The sequence below is a fragment of the Hylobates moloch genome, unplaced genomic scaffold, assembly GCF_009828535.3.
Source record: "Hylobates moloch isolate HMO894 unplaced genomic scaffold, HMol_V3 SCAFFOLD_11, whole genome shotgun sequence".
In the NCBI taxonomy this organism is placed as follows: Eukaryota; Metazoa; Chordata; class Mammalia; order Primates; family Hylobatidae; genus Hylobates; species Hylobates moloch.
In genome coordinates, this window is record NW_026652286.1 from 66,583,171 (window position 1) to 66,600,393 (window position 17,223).

General features: G+C 38.0%; 1 pseudogene; it reads right to left on the bottom strand.

The window, feature by feature from the left end:
* Positions 1–14,675, bottom strand: part of LOC116476187 (hypoxanthine-guanine phosphoribosyltransferase-like) — a 29,618-nt pseudogene extending 14,943 nt beyond the window's left edge.
* Between the last annotated feature and the right edge of the window lie 2,548 nt (positions 14,676–17,223).

Here is a 17,223-nt window from a genome sequence, read left to right on the forward strand (position 1 = left end):
AAAAAAAAAAAAAAAAAAAAAGAAATGTGTACATTTCATCTAGGTTATCTAAAAAAAAATAAAATAAAATAAAATAAAATAAAATAAAATAAAATAAATGCTCAGAAACTAGTAAGCCCAAATATTTTCCAGGTTCACATAACTTAAATCTTTACTAAACTAATTATAATACTTTTGGTAAAATAAAAATATCTTTAAAATTGATAACCTATATTTTTGCCTGGATTTATTAGTCAGACGGTTTTATATTTGTCTCAATTGATATTTTAAGGTGTCAGGGTTTAACATAAAAGTTACAAAATCATAAACCCGGAAAAAAACAAAATAATCTTTGTGTAATTTTTTGGTAGTAAGACTTATTTAGTATTGTTGGTTTAATAAAAACAGCTGTATTTTCTAAGTCATTGACAACATGCCTGCATATTTAAAGTTCTTACTTAAGTAAACACCTGATATTTACAGGCTATAAAACTGGTTAACAGAAAAGCAAAATAGTGACTAACTTTGTCTAATACTTCAGTTCTTATAAGTAATCTAGTTAAATTATTAAATAAATTAGGTAAATATAAATGGAGCAAATGTTTATAAACTTTTAATGTAATTTTAAATCTTAGAGTTAAGTTAAATAAGATACTCATTAAATGTCTGGTTCATTTCCAATTAAAAATTATCTTATAAGGAAATGTGTTTCTAAAAATTGTAAAATGGTTCTCATTTATAAATACCAGTATGTGATAGAGAAGTCAATATTTCTTGCTTCCCAGGTTTTCATTAAAATTTAAATTCTAATTGATATATATATATAATTTTTTATATAAAGTATACCAAAAATAGGATATGTTTTAAATTAAAAAGTATACAAAATACATAGAAATGTGCTTTTTATTAAAAATAATTTTATCTACTTCAGGGGTTATGTAAAAGTTATTTATAAAACAAGATAGAACTAAACCAGTAAGTAGGAGAGAGAGAGATATAGAAAAGTTACAGATATAAAGATACATTTTTAAATAAAAATAGTTTAAAAAAGAGAATAATATTGTATGAAAAATATTATATGGTAAGTTTTTGTTCTAAAATAAAACCACTGTTTATTTTAAAAAGTATAGGACAAAACAAAAAGTCCAAAAATGTGGTAAATAGTCTGTGTAAGCCACAACAATATGGCTCATAAAAAGGAATTTATGAAAGAAATTTTGTACATGATTAAGTTGACTATATAAAATAAATTACTCGACAGTCTTCTAAATATCAAATGAACTTTGATATTAAAAATACACTAATACAAAGCTGAAAATCTTAGTCTCCTATGTTAGAACAACAAGATTTTCTCAAAGTTTTGCTTTACTCTTAATAAAATTACAAAGAGTTTTTTTTTTTTTTTTTTTTTTTTTTTTTTTTGGAGACGGAGTCTTGCTCTGTCACCCAGGCTGGAGTGCAGTGGCATGATCTCGGCTCACTGCAAGCTCCACCTCCCGGGTTCCCGCCATTCTCCTGCCTCAGGTCTCTGAGTAGCTGGGACTACAGGTGCCCGCCACCACGCCTGGCTAATTTTTTTGAATTTTTAGTAGAGACGGGGTTTCACCATGGTCTCGATCTCCTGACCTCGTGATCTGCCCGCCTCGGCCTCCCAAGATTTTTTTATTTTTTTAAGACAGGGTCTCGCTCTGTTACCCAGCCTGGAGTGCAGTGGTGCAATCTCAGCCCACTGCAACCTCCACTTCCTGGGCTCAAACTATCCTCCCTACTCCTGAGTAGCTGAGACCACAGTTCTGACCCACCACATCTGGCTAATTTTTAAATTTTTTGTAGAGATGGGGTTTTACCATGTCACCACGGCTGGTCCCAAACTCCTGGTTCAAGTGATCTGCCTGCCTCAGCCTCCCAAATTGCTGGAATTACCGGTGTGAGCCACTGTGCCTATCCATTCACTTTTTAATTCTACATATATCATTGCCTTCTGTTTCTTTTTCCTGTAAAAAGGTTTATCTTTTTATTGGATGAAATGATAACTCTCTTCTTCAAACGTTTTGTAAACTCCTGTAATACTTTCTCTGGTTCTAACTTTACTATCATGGCCCGACACTAAATGTTTTATTTTAAAGCTCTAAAAAACAATGTTTTCCTTTAGCATAACTTGATTCTGTACTTTTGGCTTTTCTTGATATGTCTAAATAGTTCAATGTAATAAGGAAATCTCCTATGTTGTTACTAAGAGCCATGCATTTTCCTGCTCAAGGTACCAGGTTTGTTATTTTCATTCCTCTATAATACAGTGTTCACTCATAACCCTGGACACAGTTTTTCTGTGTCTGATTAAATTCAAGTACCCTTTTCATCATATTTGACTTCCAGATTATCTAAATGCACTTCTCAGAAGGAAAAACAATCACAGTACAGGAAGTTTTTCTTTACCTTTTGGTAACTGGCCTAAAAAACAAAGATTTGGTGTTTTCTCAAGATAATTCCTGTGCTGTTTTTTTAAAAGATTTTTGAATCCTTAAGAAAACTGAGTCTTAAAAGAGTGAAAGTTTTTGCATACATGTAATTTTCTATGTTGCTTTTTTTTTTTTTTTTTTTTTTTTTTTTTTTTTGAGACGGAGTCTCGCTCTGTCACCCAGGCTGGAGTGCGGTGGCGCGATCTCGGCTCACTGCAAGCTCCGCCTCCTGGGTTCACGCCATTCTCCTGCCTCAGCCTCTCCGAGTAGCTGGGACTACAGGCGCCCGCCGCCACGCCCGGCTAATTTTTTTGTATTTTTAGTAGAGACGGGGTTTCACCGTGGTCTCGATCTCCTGACCTCGTGATCCGCCCGCCTCGGCCTCCCAAAGTGCTGGGATTACAAGCGTGAGCCACCGCGCCCGGCCTCTATGTTGCTTTTAAGGTCCCTTTGACTGTTACTCTCATCAAATCAGTAACTATCATTTTACAATGACCTGTGATTCTGTTTTAAACAAATGGTTTAAACATTTGAACATCTTTGACGGTTTTCCCCAGGATCCAAATCCTAAATTAAGTCTTCTTGGCCTAAAATTAACTTTGAGATTTTCTAGTTGGGCCCCTGGAAAGCCTCAAAAAATTTCTCATCTTGTAAAAATATTAAATGGTTAGATTTGGTTAAATTGTATTGGAGACATTGTCAAATGCTAAATGATACCAGATCTTCTTTCAGTTACATTTATGGGTATGTTATTGATGTAAATATTCCAAAAATTATATAAGTTCATAAAAATATAATATGTCATTAGTCATAATTTCAAATGTTATGTTAACTCTTTTCTAAAGTTATATTTATATGGATCTGTTACTAATGTGAATATTCTAAAGATAATATAAAATTTGTAAAAGTCTGGTGATTCTGATGTGACACTGTCAGTAATAATTCTGGTTATAATCTTAAAATGCTACATGTAATAAAAATAACTAAATTTTCTTGTCAGTTGGAAACTTTTATCACGTTTTATCATGACTTTTCTAAGTTTTTGTCATTTACAGTTATTGTTATAAATTTTTCTCTAAAAATTTATAATTAATTATAATCTAAAACTGCTTTCCATGGGAAAAACTCTAATAAATACTGTTAAATACAGATTTCTAATAATTTTAAGATAAATGGACTAAATAAATACTTCCATAACTCTAATAAAAACTGATACATAAAGATTACCAACACAGGCGAGGCACGGTGGCTCACACTTGTAATCCCAGCACTTCGGGAGGCCAAGGTGGGTAGATCACTTGAGGTTAGGAGTTTGAGACCATCCTGGCCACCATGGCGAAACCCTGTTTCTACTAAAAGTACAAAAATTGGCTGGGTGTGGTGGCACATGCCTGTAATCCCAGCTACTCAGGAGGCTAAGGCATGAGAATCACCTGAACCCAGGAGGCAGAGGTTGCAGAGAGCTGAGATCCTGCCACTGTACTCCAGCCTGGGCAACAGAGTGAGACTCTGCCAAAAAAAATTAAAAAATTCCAACACAGCATTAAGCAGAGCAAAAATTACATGGGACTCAATTAATGGAGAACTAAAATCATTTTTATTACTTTTGTTGAAAACATTGCTAATTATTTTTATATTCTGTTTTCCAAAGTAAAAAAAAAATTCTTCTCCTTTATACTATTTATATCTTAGCACAATTGAGTGAAGTATACATTTGTAAACAAAAATAACATTTACCTTTCTCTTAAGCTAACTAACTGTTTCAGAATTTAAAAACTTTTCTTCAATGGCTAAGGCCAAAATAATGGTCACCCAATGTATTAGTCCATTCTCCCACTGCTATAAATATGCCACCCAAGACTGGGTAATTTTAAATAAAGGAGGTTTAATTGACTCACAGTTCTGGTTGGCTGGGGAGGCCTCAGGAAACTTACAATCATGGCAGAAGGGAAAGCAGGCACATCTTACATGGCAGCAGCTGAGAGTGAGCATGTGACCGAAGCAAAGGGGGAAGAGCCCCTTATAAAACCATCAGATCTTGTGGGAGCTCACTCACTATCATAAGAGTCGTATGGGGGAAACAACCTCCATGATTTAATCACCTTCTGTCAGGCCTCTCCCTTGACACCTAAGGATTATAATTCAAGATGAGATTTGGGTGGGGACAGAAACCTAATCATATCACCCAGTGACTGGAGATGATTCATTATCCAGAAAAACAACATATTTTTCTCATATTATGACCTACCAAATGCTGCTAACAATGTGGTCCACCTATAATAACAAGTTCTCTTCCTTCACTGAGAGACATGACTTCCTGGAAATGAGCCTTTTCAGCACTGGGGGATAAAGAATGTCTATCACTCTAAACAGAGACTAATCTTCCATGTTTTCGTGTATCAAAAGGGGGAAATGATAACCTACAGATCACAAATTAACGGCCTGGGGAAGGTCTAACGCTTCATTGCTTACATCGTGTCCCTAAGTAAAAAAGTCTTATTGTGAGTCACTCAAATCTTATCATGAGTTCCTCAAACTGTCGATGTACTGATTAATATGTACAGGACTACTGATAATAAGGGGACACTGATTTGTTTCAAAATCATGAAGTTATATTGATTGACTTACACATAGAACATTTTTGCCTTTATGTTGTAATGTGTAGCCAATGATGGAAACCTCTGTGTTGTATCCTCCAGTGAAAAAAGACAATTCTAATGTGAGGAGTCCCCTTCCCTTCTCCTAAACTTTCTTACAGAAGCATTCTAACTTGTAAACAAACTTTGGAATATGCCCAACTTTTTCGGTGTATCTTCCCGGGTTGATCCTCACATTTGGCTTCCAATAAACCTTAATCAAATTATTTCTGCCTCGACAGCCTTAATTTTGGTTGACAATAGAAAAGGTTATATCCTGCAACAAGTTTATCTGGAATTTCAAATCCAACAAAGTCTGGCCTATTTCTAACACTCTGAGGGGTGCTTTCTCACTAGCAAGCTTGCAAACCTTGACCATTTTTAGATTATGCTACTTGACCCAGAAGGTAAGGTTTGCATTGTTTTGCCAGTGTCAATTACATCTTCAAAAATCAAGACATTCTTTCTAGTTAAAGATCATTGCCACCAATTACCTTTATGTCCCCTGTTGACTGGTCATTACAGTAGCTCCTTGCTCTTTATTGGCTCTATCATAGGAATGGCTCTGTGACTATTTCTATTCAGGTACTTTGATATTATCTAGTAGGTCAGCAAAAAACGTACAGCCCCCCTTGAACAAACAGAAGGCTACAATGTGAGAGGCTCCTATCTCCTTCATCACATCTCAGGCAAGTCGTTTGGTCCTGTTCACAATCAGTCCATGAAGAATAAAACCTTTTGCAAATCCTCAGTGTAATGATGAGGTATACGATATAAATCTAGGTCATAACCTGGTTCATCATCACTAATCATGATGCTGGGGCTGTGGGTAACAATAATGGACTTTATTTCTTATTTTTGTCTAATATCTATTGACCGTTTTTATAATGCTTCATGTAATAGGACTGCTAATAATAGGTTAGTTCAATTCAATATATTATAAATCTTAAAATGCTTTCTTCATTAAGTAAAATAAAGATTTCTCTATATATGTATTATTTATTTGACCCAAAACATTTTAGCAGCATTGCCTCAGGATATGAGGTAAATCTTGGCTTCTTGGGCATGATTTAAAATAGATATAGATGGATAGAGCTTAATATCTGTTGATAATTCTAGTGACCTGGCTCTACTTATAATTTAGAAAGCAGAGCATTTTTACAACTTAGATCCTCATTTGACAATGAGTTCTTCTATCTGAACAGAAGACATAGCTACTGGAGCCAGGAGGACTAAATACAGGTGAATATAGGGTGAGCACGCATTATTTAATGAGTGTATTAGTTAATTAAGGCCAAGTTAAAGCAGAAACCAGTTTATCATGAGCACTGTCATGGCTAGCAATTCAATAGACTCTGTAACAGATCCTTGACCAATGACAAGGGACCAGCCACAAGAATTTGGGCAGGTGTTTGGGGTATGGCGACCTTGAGTGTGGGCCCTTTTAAAGTGGGACTTGAGGTCCTTATATGTACAGTTTGGCCCCTGAGCACTTGACATGCGTATATCCATATTCTTAACATTCTTTTTTTTTTTTTTTTTTTTTTTTACAAAAAATCATTTTGAAAGTAGAGATTATGCTACTGGTAATAGTTATTCCAACAGATTTTAGCCAATATTTAGTGAGTCCCTGCTGTGTACTAGGCACTGTGCAATGGGTGAGAGTGAAAATATCACCAAGATCCATCCACTGCCTTCAGAGAACCCAAAGTTATCATTGTTCGGCAGGGGCGAGTAGAGAAAGACAGGAAATTTGTTGGAGTAAAACATTTCTCCCAGTGGGCAATGGTTATAGGTTAGCTCATGTAATCCTTTCAACAACCTGATGAGATATGATATTATTCCAATTTTACAACTAAGGAAGCATTAAGACACACTATGCCAGGGGTTGCAAGCTCAAATAAATCCAGGTATCAGGCAGGTAACCAAACTGAGATAAGCAGGCCAAGTGTAAGATCACAGAAATTGGTAGGGATTGTAGAAAGCTGCAGCAGGCATGTTTTACCCAAAGACATTCAAAGTCAAAGCAAACCAAAATAATAGCAGCTGTGTAGGACAAACAGAACAAGACTGTAAGCCAGATCAGGCAGCCAGCTTCTCATGTCTGCTCCGTACCATCACAGCCTTCCTAATTCTTAGGATGGGAAGGAACATTAAAGTTCCCTAACTTCTCCAGCTCTCAGTTCTCACTTCTTCACCCTTGAAGGATGAAATGGGGGAAATAAACATTGAAACTAAAACCATTTTAGATTAGTAGTAATTCCCCTTTCACTGTAAACAGACTGCAAAGCATGATAAAAAGTAACTGTGGTCAAAAATCATATGGCTTGAAATTTAAAAGATTCATCAGTGCACTAGAACAGAAATGATGGAAATTCCAAATTGTGTAAGAACTTTATAACATTCTAGAAACAGCATCACAATAGGGAAAAGAATGACTGACTTTTCAATCAGCATTTTGAAGAAATTGGGTATCACTAGGGAAAAGAATGAACTTGGAGCTGTACACTAGAATAGATTCATGGTGAGTCAAGGAATGAACTACTTAAAAACAATCTGCCAAAAATAAGCTTGAAATACACAAATTAGCATAATCAGACACTACTGAGGACGTCATATGGCAGCTTGAATGTCTGGGTTTCTGTGTTGCATGACTCCAAGGGTACTATTACTCATGAATAGAAATCAATGGGAGTAGAAAATGCTGTAAGATACATAGTAAAGAGAAGGGAAAGATTGGGGAAATTTTATATCTAAAGAAGTGTAAAGGCTTGATGGAAATATATAATGTTACTATTTGTTTTCCACTTTGAATGTAGTAAAAAATGAATAGGTGTCTTGTTGCTGATGGGAAAAAACAAAGTACCACATCACATGATAAAATGTCCACCCTTGCTACTAATTTAAAAAGGCAAATAACTCAGAAGTACCATTGTATCTCCATTAAAGTAACCAAATAGTGATAACATCCAATGATGACAAGTCTGTGAAGAAATAGGTTCATGGGAAATCGTGTATCAGCCTAGTCTCTTTGGAGATCAATGTAATGATCTCTTTCAAGGTGTTTATATATTTTGACCAAACCATTCTTGCTGCCATAAGGAAACATTTTATGTGTGTATGTATGCATGTATTTGAGATGAAGTCTTGCTCTGTAGCCCAGGCTGGAGTGCAGTGGCACAATCTCACCTCACTGCAACTTCCATCTCCCAGGTTCAAGCAATTCTCCTGCCTCAGCCTCCTGAGTAGCTAGGACTACAGGCACATGACACCACGCTTGGCTAATTTTTTGTATTTTTAGTAGAGATGGGGTTTCACCATGTTGGCCAGGCACGTCTTGAAGTCCTGACCTCAAGTGATCCACCTGCTTCAGCCTCCCACAGGAAACATTTATTTATTAATGCTGAATATGTTTATAATACAACCAATTGTAAAAATATAAAGAAAAAATAAACATGTATATAGCTGCTAAAAATAACAAGAGTTGTTGATGTAAAGTAAAATCAAAATGTGGAATAGTGTTCTCTGGTGACTACTATGATATAAATCTATGCATGTACATTAATAGACAATAGAATCCTGAAAATATAAAGCATTAGTTCAGTTTATAGAGCTCTTGCTAGTAACCAGGAGGTCTGGTAGTTTCTTAGAAACAGAAAAATGACATAGTCATATACTGTGATAAGAGCACAGGCATTTTCAATGTGGTGCTACCAAAATAAATATAAGAGCTAGAAATGTAGGGTGTGATTAATATATAACAAACACTATCCTAAGCACTTTGCATATATCTTGAGTAATTATCCTGATAACCTTGTGTAGCTGAGACTATTATTATTCCATTCTACAGATGAGGAAACTAAGATATGCAAGGTCAGGTTCTGTGCAGGGTCAAGTGGCTATGATAGAGATAAGCCAAAGGTCCTGTGGGAGCTCCAAGGTGGAACAGCTAATCCAAGCTCAGAAGGATTGGAGGTGTTTCCAGAGAAGGTGACACCCGCTCTGAGTCAGGCAGGATGGGAAGGAGTTAGATGAGCCAAGAGCATTCCCAGCAGGGAAATCAGATGAGTAAAGGCAAATAAATGAGAAACAGCATAAAACCATGTATCCAAGAACTACTGGCAGATTATATTGCTGCAATGTAAAGTTTCACAGAGAGAGTTGCAGATTTCAGATGTGGGCAGGGACTTACTTGCCATGCTGAAAGCTCTAGGCTTAGTCTTGCTGAATTTAGCTTTAATGGTAGAATGAAGAAGGACAGCATTTATTGTTCACTACCATGAGACACATCCTGATTTAGGTGCTTGACATGGTTTATTTCAATATATTTTCTTCTTTCTGTAAAGTTTCCTCTACTAATAAAAAATAAGGATCACAGTCTATTTTAATCAGGCAAAGACTCTATGGACAACCTATCCTACTTTATATTGACACTACAAAGAAGATGCTGCCAGAATTAATGTTATAAAGAAGTACTATTTTTAGTGAGAAAGTGATGAGAATAATATTCGTGCATTATTTATAACAGATAAAAGCTTTATAAATATTGTTAATCTTAAAATGACAGAACCAATGAACCAGATACCAATTTATTAGAACCACAAATTATCTCAATCTTGTCCTATAATTCAATTTTTAAGAAAAATAAGAAAAAGATAAGAAAACAGTTGATATTAGAGATACAGTAGGAGAGAAATAACTTCTAGGTCAAGAACTGAGATCAATGAACATTCATCCTAGTCCTCATCTCTACCCTACAGAGCATACTATAAGGCCTGGTCCTAGAATGAAACCATTCGTCCTTTAGGACGGTGATTATTGGCTAAGTTCATTATGTGAGGACATTTAACAGACACCACAAATGATTTTTCTTTGTTCAAATAAGGGATTCATTTATTTACTTAAAAAATATTTATTGTGTGCTTAACTCTGTACCTGGTCTTTCTAGGAGTTGAGGTTTCCTTCAGAAGAAGAAAGTTTTTGTTTTGAGACAAAGTATGGAGTTTATCAGATAGACAAGTGGAAGGAAATGCATTCCAGGCTGGGGGATCTTCAACCCCCATGTTGAAAAGCCCCTAAGCCCCACTGTACATGGTGGGTTTGGAAACATACAAAGAGCTCTTCGTGGTGGAGGATAAAGTTGGAGCGGTGTGAGGCTGGTTAGGTCCTCAGGGGCTGGATTAGGAAGGGACATTTATGGCACAAAGAAGGCTGAGGGAGGTGGATCATCACCAGATTTGTGTAAGAGAAAGATTACTCAGGAGCAGCATGGAGCCATCGTGGAGGGGACTGGAGGGCCCATGAGACCAGTAAAGACCTGGGGGCCATCTCCACACATGAGATAATGGCTGTCCTGATCAGCGGCTGTTGCAGTAAAGAGGAATGGAGCTAGAGCTGTCAAAGGAGCTAGCAACGGTGAATCTGGCAGAAATTAAGGGGAGGGCATGTAAGAGGAAGCCAGGTTTCCAGCCTAGGCTCCTGGCGGTGGTACCCATCACTAAGATGGACACAGGAGGAGCAGGTTTGGGAACTGAGATACTAATTTAGGTAACGTGAGCCTCAATGTCACTCTTTGATAACCCCAGTCCTAGTGTTACTCATGCCAGTCTTTGGTGGTGGAACAATTCAAGTCAGACCAATCCTTGATGCGATATGAAGGAGTCACATCTCAAGGCTCCACTTTCCAATTTTTTCTAATGAGTAAAAATGGTGCCCATTCACTTTTTTCTTTTTTAATTACACAACTTATACATGACTATATGCTTGTTGGAAAAATTCAAGTAATATAATTTATCCTTGCTTGGTTTATTAAATTAGAAATTCTCAAACTTTTGAACTCAGGACCTCTTTATACACTTAAAAATTCCTGGCGACCCCGAAGAATTTTAGTTTATATACAGCTATTGATATTTACCACATTAGAAGTTAAAATTGAGAAATTTAAAAAATACTTATTAATTTTAAAAGAAGAATAATGTTAACATAAAACCCATTAAATGTTAACATAACTAACATCTTTTATTTTATTTTTATTTTTTCCTTTTTTTATTATACTTTATGTTCTGGGGTACATGTGCAGAACGTGCAGTTGTGTTACATATGTATACACGTGTGATGGTGGTTTGCTGTACCCATCAACTGATCACCTACATTAGATACTTTTCCTAATATTATCCCTCCCCTAGCCCTCCACCCCCCAACAGGCCCCAGTGTGTGATGTTTCCCTCCCTGTGTCCATGTGTTCTCATTGTTCAGTTCCCACTTATGAGTGAGAACATACAGTGTTTGGTTTTCTGTTCCTGTGATAGTTTGCTGAGAATGATGGTTTTCAGCTTCATCCATGTTCCTGCAAAGGACATGAACTCATCCTTTTTTATGGCTGTGTAGCATTCCATGGTGTATATGTGCCACATTTTCTTTATCCAGTCTATCATTGATGGGCATTTGGATTGGTTCCAAGTCTTTGCTATTCTGAACAGTGCTGCAATAAACATATCTGTGCATGTGTCTTTACAGTAGAATGACTTATAATCATGTGGGTATATACCCAGTAATGAGATTGCTGGGTGAAATGGTATTTCTGGTTCTAGATCCTTGAGAAATCACCACACTGTATTCCACAATGGTTGAACTAATTTACACTCCCACCAACAGGGTAAAAGCATTCCTATTTGTCCACATCCTCTCCAGCATCTCTTTCCTGACTTTTTAATGATCGCCATTCTAACTGGTGTGAGATGGTATCTCATTGTAGTTGTGATTTGCATTTCTCTAATGACCAGTGATGATGAGCATTTTTTCATATGTCTGTTGGCTGCATAAATGTCTTCTTTTGAGAAGTGTCTGTTCATATCCTTTGCCCACTTGTTGAAGGGGTTATTTGTTTTTTTATTTTCTTGTAAATTTGTTGAAGTTCTTTATAGATTCTGGATATTAGCCCTTTGGCAGATGGATAGATTGCAAAAATTTTCTCCCATTCTGTAGGTTGCCTGTTCACTCTGATGCTAGTTTCTTTTGCTGTGCAGAAGCTCTTTAGTTTAATTACATCCCATTTGTCAATTTTGGCTTGTGTTGCCATTGCTTTTGGTGTTTTAGACATGAAGTCTTTGCCCATGCCTATGTCCTGAACGGTATTGCCCAGGTTTTCTTCTAGGATTTTTATGGTCCTAGGTCTTATGTTTAAGTCTTTAATCCATCTTGATTTAACTGTTGTATAAGGTGTTAGGAAGGGGTCTAGTGTCAGTTTTCTGCATATGGCTAGCTAGTTTTCCCAACACCATTTATTAAATACAGAATCATTTCCCCATTGCTTGTTTGTGTCAGGTTTGTCAAAGATCAGATGGTTGTACATGTGTGGTGTTATTTCTGAGGCCTCTGTTCTGTTCTGTTCCATTGGTCTATATATCTGTTTTGGTACCAGTACCATGCTGTTTTGGTTACTGTAGCCTTGAAGTATAAATTGAAGTCAGGTAGTGTGATGCCTCCAGCTTTGTTCTTCTTGCCCAGGATTGTCTTGGATATGCGGGCTCTTTTTTGGTTCTATATGAAGTTTAAAGTAGTTTTTCCCAATACTGTGAAGAAAGTCAGTGGTAGCTTGATGGGGATAGCATTGAATCTATAAATTACTTTGGGAAGTATGGCCATTTTCATGATATTGATTCTTCCTATCCATGAGCATGGAATGTTTTTCCATTTGTTTGTTTCCTTGAGCAGTGGTTTGTAGTTCTCTTTGAAGAGGTCCTTTGAAGAGATACCCTTTTAAGCTGTATTCCCTGTTTGAAGAAGACATGATTGTATATTTAGATTGTATCTATAGTATATATATATATATATATATATATATATACACACACACACACACACAAAATATATATACAATTTGACTTCCTCTCTTCCTATATGAATACTCTTTATTTCTTTCTCTTGCCTGATTGCCCTGGCCAGAACTGCCAATACTATGTTGAATAGGAGTGGTGAGAGAGGGCATCCTTGTCTTGTGACAGTTTTCAAAGGCAATGCTTCCAGCTTTTGCCCATTCAGTATAATATTAGCTGTGGGTTTGTTATAAATAGCCCTTATTATTTTGAGATACGTTCCATCAATACCTAGTTCATTGAGAGTTTTTAGCATGAAGGGGTGTTGAATTTTGTTAAAGGCCTTTTCTGCATCTATGGAGATAATCATGTGGTTTTTGTTGGTTCTGTTTATGTGATGGATTACATTTATTGATTTGCATATGTTGAACCAGCCTTGCATCCCAGGTATAAAGCTGACTTTATCATGGTGGATAAGCTTTTTGATGTGCTGCTGGATTCAGTTTGCCAGTATTTTATTAAGGATTTTCACATCAGTGTTCATCAGGGATATTGGTCTGAAATTTTCTTTTTTTTTGTTGTGTCGCTGACAGGCTTTGGTATCAGCATGATGCTGGCCTCATAAAATTAGTTAGAGAGGAGTCCTTCTTTTCCTATTGTTTGGAATAGTTTCAGAAGGAATGGTACCAGCTCCTCTTTGTACCTCTGGTAGAATTCGGCTGTGAATTTGTCTGGTCGTGGACTTTTTTTGTTGGTAGGCTATTAATTACTGCCTCAATTTCAGAACTTTTTATTTGTTTATTCAGGGATTCGACTTATTCCTGGTTTAGACTTGGGAGGGTGTATGTGTATAGGAATTTATCCATTTCTTCTAGATTTTCTAGTTTATTTATGTAGAGGTGTTTATTGTATTCTCTGATGGTAGTTTGTATTTCTGTGGGATCAGTGGTGATAGCCCCATATCATTTTTTTATTATGTCTATTTGATTCTTCTTTCTTTTCTTCTTTATTAGTCTGGCTAGCAGTCTATCTATTTTGTTGATCTTTTCAAAAAATCAGCTCCTGGATTCATTGATTTTTTTTTGTAGTGATTTCACTGTAATTCTGTTCATGTACAGGAGGACACAAGAGTGAATGGGTGATGAGTGAGGAGATACAGAGACCAGCTGGCAAGCTGGATAGAAGAAGCTAGATTCATTGATTTTTTGAAGGGCTTCTCGTGTCTCTATCTCCTTCAGTTCCTCTCTGATCTTAGTAATTTCTTGTCTTCTGCTAGATTTTGAATTTGTTTGCTATTGCTTCTCTAGTTCTTTTAATGTTAGGGTGCCAATTTTAGATCTTTCCTTCTTTCTCTGTGGGCATTTAGTGCTATAAATTTCCCGCTACACACTGCTTTAAATGTGTCCCAGAGATTTCTAGTATGTTGTGTCTTCATTCTCATTGGTTTCAAAGAACATCTTTGTTTCTGCCTTCATTTTGTTATTTACTCAGTAGTCATTCAGGAGCAGGTCAGACTAGAACATCTCCAAGCTCTCTTCCTGCTCTAAAATTCTGTGCATTTATGAGCCTGCTTGTAGTACCTGTTCAGCACATATTTTTTGAATGAATGTATGAATAAATAAAGAATACATAATGTTGTTGAAAGGGCCTTTGCATTTAATGGAAAACTGGACTAGAATGCAGAGGTCAACAACTCACATACCTGCAGGCCGGGTGCCCTGAACAAATGAAGCAGACTGATGTGAGACTGTGGACTGATAGGGTCTGTGATGAACTGGAGGGATCATAGTCTTATTAAGGAAATCAAATTCAGATTTTTAAAATTAGATACTACTTTAGACCAACAAAACAGGCTAGAGTTGGCCTGTGGGGTGTAAATTGGAACTTCTGAACTAGGTGGTTGCTTGGATTCTCTCTGACTTGTAGCAGAGTCTTACTGGTACCTCTTCCTGGAAGACCAGGTGCCTCATGCTCCCTCTGTTCCTCCTTCCAATCTTCACCTATTCATGGGAAAGCACCTAATAAACTCATCCACTGAAGGCAGCTGCAACCAATGAGACTGAGGCCATGAGATACTTGCATTTTTACAGGGTTAGTCTTAAGCCAAAATTAGGAAGCTCTGACAGCAGAATTCAGGCATCGGGGATCAGGTCAGAGCAAGGAGCCTTGGCCATGCTCCAAAATCCATACTACATATGTACATGCCCAAACCTGGGAGCTGAAGCCCTACCTATAAAGCTCTTCTCTGTAGCATGGCTGCGTGCTTTGATCGTCAGAAGCATTGCTTCTGGGAATCTATGTCCCAGGGAAGTCTCACCTAAGCAGCTCCCACCTGGAGCCAGAGACCTCATTTCTAACAGGAATTCACCTCCTGCAGCTTACCCACACCCAGAAATTTGCTACAGTTAATCAGCATCATTGATGCCATATAACAAGATTTCCCAAAGAGCTCTGCTCCTCAGGGTGGGATGTTTTAAAAAGTGCTGGTGAGCAACCTGGTACCTTCCCAGAAAACAGGTTGGGAGTCTGTAAACTCCTTCCTGGGTGCCCTGTCCAGCTCGTCTGCATCCTGCCAGCCTAGGTCACTGAGGTATACTAAGGACAGCCCTATTGAGCCATTAGTAAAAGAACCATAGAAGGGTGGGAGAAAGAAGAGGGGCTCTTTCATCTTCAAAGGAGGGATGATCTAGAGTTTGGATTGACCTTCAACCAACCAGTTCTAGAGAGTGCCCTGATTTGCCAAATGCCTCCACACAGACATCACGCTGAAACCTGCAGACCTCAAACAACTCACTTTGTCTTTAAGACTTTTTCTCTGGTCACTAATGATAAGCAGAAATGGAGATGTCTCTACTAGTACAAATGACTGTGATTACAACCAAGGTCAATACAAAACGAGCTTCAAGGATCAGGGAAGACCCACCTATTTTAATAGAGTATTGGATAGACACAAAAAATTCTAGGTTCAACAAAAGAATTCTGAGAGTTCTAATGCAATGGAATTTGACTTGTACTGATCACCCACGTAGTTGTCAGCCCATTGCCATTGCCTTCTTTGTTTCTGATAGGAAGTCTTAGGAGCAGTTTTTTTTTTTTAAATAGGGGTCTCCAACTCCTGGCCTCAAGTGATTCCTGTCTCAGCATCCCAAAGTGCTGGGATGACAGGCATGAGCCACCACTCCTGGTCATCTCGAAAACTTTTGGTGACTGGACTTAGGAGAAGTTATGACCATATGTCATGTACCCAAGTAACAACACAGCTGGTTGTGAGGTTTGAGCACGGAGGGTAGCAGGGCATATTTAGGGTAAGAGGGGGATTGTGAAGGGGATCCTTGTCCTGTGGATGAGTGAATGAATGCCTGACCCTTTAGTTATGGAAAGAGGCAGGGGTGAGTCTCTGGGATCTTTCCTGCTCTTTGCTCTGGTTTCTCTTTTTGAATGAGAAACACAGAGTGCCATCCTAAAGCGTCCAGAAGTGTCACCCATGAAATGCTATGGGAAAATCCTATGTCTCGACCACAGTGGCCAGATTGTGCCCACGTCTCCTGTTTCTCCCCCAACAAAACCCCCAAACACTGGAACCAAGAGGAGAGCTAGATGCCTGTACCCAGTATGGTCCTTAGACCCGGGCGATAGGGCCCCTGTGCCAAGCCACAGCCCTCAGACCGTCTTTTGTTTAAAGTGCTGCCCTGAAAGATGGTTTCCCTCTGGGCTCTGGGACTGTCTGGGCTCCTCTGGGCAGGTTACTGTGAGACCAGACAGCAACTTTCCTAGGCCTTTGAAGATCTCCAGTCCCATTTTCCCCCTTTGGGGTGCTCTCTAACCCTCCAGCTTGTGCATGGGGAGGTGGTCATCCAGATGTCCTAGGAGTTCTAGGACTTGAGTTATGGGGTTGTTCAAGGGCCCTTTGGCAGCTCCAGTTCCGGGACGGTGGCCTTGTTGTCGTACTATCCTACTGGCAGGCATGATATTTCTTTTTAAGATTGGGCTACCAGAACTGTGCTCAGGTGGTTTATATTCACCTACCACTCCTAGAGGTGGCTCCAAGATCAAGATCCACAGATCAAAGAGCACTGGGGGTTTGAATCACCTCCTGGGCTGGGAAGGGAGGGGAAGACAGAGGAGCTTGAGGAGAGAGTGGAGGGAAGCCAATTTCCTCTGTTCTTCTTTTCACTGTACCCATGATTGAAGGCTGGCTTTTCTGAGTCTCTGACACCAGAGTTTGCCTCAGGCTTGTGGGAGGTGAGGCATCATCAGGTACTTTCCAAGTGGAGGAAAAAAATGAATGCCTGAGAGTGGATGTACCCACTGGGCAGGGACGTGGCTTCTTAACTT